Here is an 8169-nt window from a genome sequence, read left to right as displayed (position 1 = left end):
TCAGTAATTCAAGTGCAGCTTCTGAACTGTTCCAATTTGCTACATTCTTTGATACATTGCTCAGTGGAGTATTAGCAACTATTGTATCAATTATAGCAGCTGTCTTTAATGAAACTGAGGTATTCTGCTCAGCAGGGACAAAGAAAAAAAATGTCAACTAATGTATCAATTTAGAAGAGTTTACAGAGTCGGTGACCTCCCCCCCCGAGCTGCCACATTGTGTAACAAAAATTGTAAAATGTAAATAAAAAGAGACTGGGATGATTTGCAAATCATTTACATCCTACATTAAATTGCAAATACTGTAGTACAAAGACAACATATCAAATGTTGAAACTTCTCCTCTTTAGCCTGGAGGACACGGCGGCCATGATTTCCAAAAAGAATTTAATATTTTGATTGGTTAGACCACAGGACAGTTTTCCACTTTACTTTAGAGAGACCCAGCTTCTCTGGGATCTGCTCTTTTTAGCATTAACTTTTCCAGTCTTTTGTTGCCCCGTCACAACTTTTTGGAAACTGTGGCTGGCATCAATAAACGTAAACAGAAAACAATAAAAACTCCCAGTTTCAACATCTCCTACATTGAATTTGTACTCTTTGCAGTTAAATATAGGTTTAATGGGATTGTTCACTTTTACATTAAACCTAGGGAGGGTTATTTACTAAAATCTGAATTTTTCTCATTTCTTAAATAAAAAAACTATGACCAAACTCCAATACCCAATTTAACCATATGTATTATTAAAAAGGCTTGATTGAATCGGTTCCGGTAAAAACTCAAGAAAACTGATTGAAAACTTGAATCATACAATTTTTTCAGGGTTTTTTTCCCCCTAAAAAGCCTGAATTTTTCAGATTTTTTCCCCAAAAGGTTGGATTTTCAGGTTAATTCCAGTTTAGACTACAGAAACTACAAAATATGGTCAGGACCTCTGCCATTGACTTATACACAACCTTGGAAGGTTTGTGATGGCAGATATTCGGACTCAGGCATTTTGTAGCATCCGGCTTTAATAAATCTCAAAAAATTTGTTTAAAAAGTTGAGTTTTGCCCCAAACAGCCTGACCAGATAAATTCAGAGTTTAGTAAATAACCCCCATAGTATGATGTAGAAAGCGCTATTCTGAGACAATTTGTAATTGGTTTTCATTTGTATTATAAGTGGTATTTGAGTTATTTAGCTTTTAATTCAACAGCTTTCCAGTTTTCAATTTCAGCATTCCGTTGCTAGGGTCCAAGTTGCCCTTACAACCATGCATTGGTTTGAATATAAATAGGAGAGGGCCTGAATACAGAGATGAGTAATAAAAAGTGATGATAAGAAATGTGTAGCTTTACAGAGCATTTGTTTTTTTACAAGGGGTCAGTGAAAGCTGGAAAGATTCAGAAAAACGATTTTTTAAACAAAATGAAGACCAATTGAAAAGTTGCTTAGAATTGGCCATTCTATAACATACTAAAAGTTAAATTAAAGGTGAGCCACCCCTTTTGAATTATTTGGAAATCATCCTGTTCTCTTTTTGTTTATATTTCATGCAGTTTTCCAGCAGTGGTGGCACACGCAGCTACTTGGGGAGTTTAGCCACCCAGTGACAAATCGCCTCTTCTTCAGGTGACTTATCTCCCCAAAATGCCTTCCCGTGAGGGCAGAGACAAGCGATCAGAAATCAGGAAGTGAAACGTCAGACGACTTTGGAAAACGAAGCGCTCAGATTGCCATCCTGTCGGTGATTTAGATTCTAGCCAGCGGGAAGCAGTTTGGGGAGACTAGTCACCCCAAAGATGAGGCGATTTATCGCAGGGCGACTAAATATTCCCGTTCTCTTTTTGTTTATATTAGGGATGCACCGAATCCAGGGTTCAGGATTCGGCCAGGATTTGTCCTTTTTCAGCAGAATTCGGCCGAATCCTTCTGTCCGGCCGAACCCGATCCTAATTTGCATATGCAAATTAGGGGCAGGGATGGAAATTGCGTGACTTTTTGTCACAAAACAAAGAAGTAAAAAATTATTTTCCCTTTCCACCCCTAATTTGCATATGCAAATTCAGATTCGGTTTTCAGCCGAATTCTTCGTGAAGGTTTGGGGGTTCGGTCGAAACCAAAATAGTTGATTCGGTGCATCCCCTAGTTTATATTTAACGCAGTGTTCCAGCTTTTTTTTTTTGACCTGATATTTGTACAACACAAAGACTGGTTAAGGGTGGTGGCGACAAATCGCCTCTTCTGGGGGCCTTATCTCCCCAAAATGCCTTCCCGCAAGGGCAGAGACACACTCTCAGATTTGGGGAGATTAGTCACCAGCTGGATGGCAATTGGGGCGATTCGTTGTGTGCTCAGATTGCCATCCTGTTGGTGATTAAGGGTCAGGCCACACAGGGCGCTTTGGGGAGATTTGGTCGCCTGGCGACTAATCGCCTCGTTTTTGCAGTGACCAATCTCCCCAAACGCCTTCCCTGACTCCGCGCCAGCTAAAATGAAAAAAACACTGGCGCTAATCACACGCGGCGCTTTGGGGAGATTTGGTCGCCTGGTGACTAATCGCCTCGTTTTTGCAGCGACCAATCTCCCCAAACGCCTTCCCTGACTCCGCGCCGGCTAAAATGAAAAAAACACTGGCGCTAATCACACGCGTCGATTCGTTTTCCGAAATCGACCGAAGTTTCCTCGTGAGGCAACTTTGGAAAATGAACCACCGGGTGTGATTAGCGCTGGCGTTTTTTTGATTTTAGCCGGCGCAGAGTCAGGAAAGATGTTTGGGGAGATTAGTTGCCGCAAAAACGAGGCGATGAGTCGCCAGGCGAACAAATCTCCCCAAAACGCCTAGTGTGGACTTACCCTTAGATTCTAGCCGGCAAGCAGGGCCGGATTTCTGAAAGCCGCGCCCCAAGGCCAGTGCCCTGACGCTTCGTGTGTGCGCCCTCCTAGCGCCAGACGCATGTTCCAAAGCGCCGGCCCCTGTGCGCACACGAGTGCACTATACTGTATTGGAGCACCAAGCGCTTCCTTGGATGCGGCAGGGCGGCATGATGCCCCTTAAATTTTGCTGCAGTTTGGGGAGATAGTCACCCCGAAGATGAGGCAATTTATTGCCAGGCCACTAAATCTTCCCGAATCTGAGGGTGTCTCTGCCCTGAGGCAACTTCGGAAAAACAAAGCGTTCCTCGTGCCATCCTGCCGGTGATTTACATTCTAGCCGGTGGGAAGGGAGATTAGTCGCGAAGAAGAGGGGATTTGTCTCTGGGTGACTAATCTCTCCAAGTAGCAGCGTGTGCCACCACCCTAAAGAAAAGGGTAAACCTAAAACACCGGAGGTGGCAGTTTATTAGGGTCAATCCTCCGTTTCTCTGGATCTTACGCACGTGCATCCAACTGGAATCAGTGCAAGAGAAGAGTAAATGTCAGTTCTCTCACACGTTGCATTTCTTTATAGAAGAGATGAGCTGGTCCAGGTTAAATAGTTAGTAACATAGTAAGTAAGGTTGAAAAAAGACACATGTCCATCAAGTTCAACCTTTTTACTTTTCTAACCTGCCTAACTGCCAGTCGATCCAGAGGAAGGCACAAACCCCATTTGAAGCCTCTCCAATTTGCCTCAGGGGGAAAAAATTCCTTCCTGACTCCAAAATGGCAATCGGACCAGTCCCTGGATCAACTTGTACTATGAGCTATCTCCCATAACCCTGTATTCCCTCACTTGCTAAACACCATCCAACCCCTTCTTAAAGCTATCTAATGTATCAGCCTGTACAACTGATTCAGGGAGAGAATTCCACATCTTCACAGCTCTCACTGTAACAAACCCCTTCCCAATATTTAGCCAGAACCTCCTTTCTTCTAATTGGAATGGGTGACCTCGAGTCAGCTGGAAAGACCTACTGGTAAATAAAGCATTAGAGAGATTATTGGGCCCCTAATTGAACACAGACTGAACATGTAGAAGGTGTGCCCTAATTCTACCTAAAGTCTCCCCCTATTCCAATCCCCTGTGGTATGATCTGTACGTGCCCTATCAGCTGTGAAGGGGGAGGTCAGGGAACAGTGGAGCACACGCACTACTTCTGCCGTGTTTACAGCGGCTCCCATAGATACAGGCGGAGTTTAAATTCGCCCCGTGATTGGCTGCGCGTTGACTTCTCACGTGACGTGAGTTCGCCTGGAGAGACAGGAAACAAATCGCAGACTGTTCCTTCCGCATTGACGCTGACTATCGGAAAAGGGACAGCGTCTCCTGCTGGATGCCGGGTGTAGCAGGCGGAGCCTAGATCTGAGCCCGTGACACGCTCCGTGTGACTCTCCTTGGATCGGCCGGAGCTGCAAGGCCCAGAGCGGCCCTGCACTGACACGGTAAGACACATCATGCCTTAGTGACGCGCCCGTAATTACAAGTAGCAGCTAGGAGGCCTGAGGGGCAAGGCTGAGATCCGGGGCCTAATCCGGGAGGAGGCGGATACACAGGACTCCACCGGATTTAGGTCACACAGAGGCCTATTGTTAGTTCGCCTTCACGTACAAACCTGGGATGTGACGGCAGGTAAGAGCGGAGTCTTCCATCTGTGCCGGGGGGGGGGTTCTTGTAGGGGGGAATCTGGGAGTTGTAGTTAAGAACAGGGGGCGCACTTCGGATACCCGGGATGCGGGGGCTAAAATCCTTTCTACAACTTTCTAGAAACGTGATAGATGGAATTTCCCCCTTTTACTAAGTCCAGTCCGCTAAGTCCAGTCCGCTTGATGCTGGTTATACGGAGCCGGGCCCCTCTCCTTAGCAACTACTGGGCCTCGGGTGGGATATCGAGTGATAAAGGGGCTTCCCTGAGAACGTCATTCCTTCTGGGCTTTACTGTAATGCGAGCCAAGTACCTTCTATAGCTTTCTACTTAATTATGTCACCCACACTGACCCTTCCCTATAGTATGTGATCTTAACTAACTTGTCACTTGTATATTATAATATTATAATTGCCCCTCTCTCCCCCTCAACTTGTCACTTGTATATCATAATTGCCCCTCTCCCAACCCCCTCAACTTGTCACTTGTATATTACAATATTATAATTGCCCCTCTCCCAACCCCCTCAACTTGTCACTTGTTTATTACAATATTATAATTGCCCCTCTCCCAACCCCCTCAACTTGTCACTTGTTTATTACAATATTATAATTGCCCCTCTCCCAACCCCCTCAACTTGTCACTTGTATATTACAATATTATAATTGCCCCTCTCCCAACCCCCTCAACTTGTCATTTGTATATTACAATATTATAATTGCCCCTCTCCCAACCCCTCAACTTGTCACTTGTATATTACAATATTATAATTGCCCCTCTCCCAACCCCCTCAACTTGTCACTTGTATATTACAATATTATAATTGCCCCTCTCCCAACCCCCTCAACTTGTCATTTGTATATTACAATATTATAATTGCCCCTCTCCCAACCCCCTCAACTTGTCACTTGTATATTACAATATTATAATTGCCCCTCTCCCAACCCCCTCAACTTGTCATTTGTATATTACAATATTATAAATGCCCCTCTCCCAACCCCCTCAACTTATAATATTGTAATATAAAAGTGACAATTTGAGGGGGTTGGGAGAGGGGGTACTTGTCACTTGTATATTACAATATTATAAATACACACTCTCCCAACCCCCTCAACTTGTCACTTGAATATTGCATAGTAAACAAAGTACCCCCTATTGTAAAATATAAGTCACTGAGTTCCATGCCCAAATAAATCTCGTGCTTTTATACAGGTCATGGAACTCCAAGGTTACTTCTAATATCCTCATATTTTCCAACAAGGGATGCTTTAATATAATACACAAGTTTTAGGAGTCATGTGACTAATTACATCACTACTCACCATTTATAACTGATGACATCACTAGTCACTATTTATAAGGATATAATTTACAGAATATTCATTGTGTATTAAATAGTGAATAAAGTATCCCCTCTTGTAAAATAAAAGCATAAAGCCGAGTGTTTTTATACAGGTCATGGAACTCCGAGGTAACTTATAATATCCTCATATTTTGCAACTGGGGGTACTTTATTTATTATAATACAGACGTTTCAGTGAGTCATGTGACAGAAATGACATCAGAACTCACCATTTATAACTGATGACATCAGAACTCACCGTTTATAAGGATATAATTTACAAGCTATTTATGGCTTTTGTGTATTATAATATTCTAAATACACCCTCTCCCAACCCCCTCGACTTGTCATTTGTATATTGTAATATTATGTGTCCCCTCTCCCAACCCCTCAACTTGTCACTTGCATTTTTAGTTTGGAATATTATTAGAGCGCCCCTTTCCAACCACATTTTGTTTTTAATTATAATTTTTAGGGATGCACCGAATCCACGATTTTGGTTTCGGCCGAATCCTTTGTGAAAGATTCGGCTGAATACCGATCCAAATCCTAATTTGCATATGCAATTAGGGGTGGGAAGGCAAAAACATTTTTTACTTCCTTGTTTTGTGAAAAAAAGTCACAAGATTTACCTCCCCGACCCTAATTTGCATATGCAAATTAGGATTCGGTTTGGCCGGGTGGAAGGATCCGGCCGAATCCTGCTGAAAAAGGCCGAATCCTGGATTCGGTGCATCCCTAATAATTTTGTCATGATTTTAGTTAACTCATAAAAAGAACACATGAAAAGTCGATTGCTGTTTTTTATGCAGAGCAGTAATTGGGCCAGACTTGTTCTTACTGCCAGAAATGGGTAAAATGTATATTGTGTGTAACAGTTTACCATTGCCAACAACTTATTGTCTGATGTAAAGCGCTAGTAGTACTGGATACATTGCTCTCTGCAGCTGTTGTCACACTGGGCTGCTTCCCAGGGGAGGTTAATAGCCAGGGTTAGCCCAAAAACCTCCTGCGGAGCAAGGGACATGAGCAAGTGCCATCTGTGTCACCCACGTTAATCACCTTTGGGGGCTTTTCTGTGCTGCTTTAATGACAGAATTTACAATGACCTTATTATTACCAGTTTGATGGCAGCATCAGTAGTGAGGACCCAGGGATTCTTTATTAAATGTATAAAATGGCAAATAATTGTCTTAAAAACCCCTGTTATATACTGTGCTATACTGTGCTCTTCAGGTCCATGTTTTACTCTTGTTGTAGTTCTCTTTATGTCTTTGTGCTCTGTCATGCGGTCTGTCCATTGTCAAAACATACCACAGGGGCAACTTTATGGCAAGTGCAACTCTGTGTAAAATATAGTAGGGCCTCTTCAAAAACTTTGTTTCATTACTCTCTTATATAATTACAGAATGATTTCCAAAATACTAAACAGAGGAAAGATGGGCAGCAGGATGGTGCTGTCAGTAGCAGTGTGGTGGTCCCAGTAGAAAGATGGGCAGCAGGATGGTGCAGTGGCTAGCAGTGATGGGGTCCCAGAGAAAAGTTGGGCAGCAGGATGGTGCAGTGGTTGGCAGAGGGTGGGGTCCCAGAGGATAGATGGGCAGCAGGGTGGTGTGGTGGTTAGCAATGATGGGGTCCCAGAGGAGAGATGTGCAGCAGAATGGTGCAGTAGTTGAGGATGGGGTCCCAGAGGAGAGTTGGGCAGCAAGATGGTGCAGTAGTTAGGGATGGGGTCCCAGAGGAGAGATGGGTAGCAGGACGGTGCAGTAGTTAGGGATGGGGTCCCAGGGGAGAGATGGGCAGTGGTTAGCAGTGATGGGGTCCCAGGGGAGAGATGGGTAGCAGGATGGGGTCTCAGAGGACAGGTGAGCGGGATGATGGTGCAGTGTTTAGCAGTGATGGGTCCTCGGATTGGTTTCAACCAGACCATATCTGCTAGAAGTTTGTATGTTCTTCATGCATTGTGTAGAGTAAGGCTTGAGACCAGCGACCCACACACAAACCCGTCCACGCGTTTTTCTTTTTACACCTCCCCCGTTCGTCGGTATGGGTTGTTGATAAGTCATTTGGGTGTAGGACTGGGTAATCGGTCCAATTGATTAAAAATGTGGGTTGCGGGTATGGGTCTCAGATCCAGATTTATAAATTAGATTTGAGCAAGGATCAATTCCACGTGTTTGGTTTTTCTCCTGGTTCCCTGCTTCCCGCCCCCCACACTTCAATAACATACTGCAGTTTAAATGGCTCCTGATAAAATTGCCCATAGCGTGTGTGAATT

General features: G+C 43.9%; 1 protein-coding gene across 4 annotated transcripts in view; it reads left to right on the top strand.

The window, feature by feature from the left end:
- The first annotated feature begins 4141 nt into the window (after positions 1 to 4141).
- hectd1.L (HECT domain containing E3 ubiquitin protein ligase 1 L homeolog) overlaps positions 4142 to 8169 on the top strand; it is a 65845-nt gene continuing 61817 nt past the window's right edge. For 2 of the 4 annotated variants that reach the window (XM_018231192.2, XM_018231189.2), the window contains exon 1: positions 4142 to 4349. The gene's annotated coding sequence lies outside the window, so the exon portion shown is untranslated. Of the gene's footprint in view, positions 4350 to 4397; positions 4537 to 8169 lie in introns of those variants that run through there. The other 2 variants (XM_018231190.2, XM_041573342.1) reach the window with 2 other exon arrangements.

Source organism: Xenopus laevis, chromosome 8L (assembly GCF_017654675.1).
Source record: "Xenopus laevis strain J_2021 chromosome 8L, Xenopus_laevis_v10.1, whole genome shotgun sequence".
Lineage (NCBI taxonomy): Eukaryota > Metazoa > Chordata > Amphibia > Anura > Pipidae > Xenopus > Xenopus laevis.
This window is presented reverse-complemented; position numbering and strand designations above follow the sequence as displayed.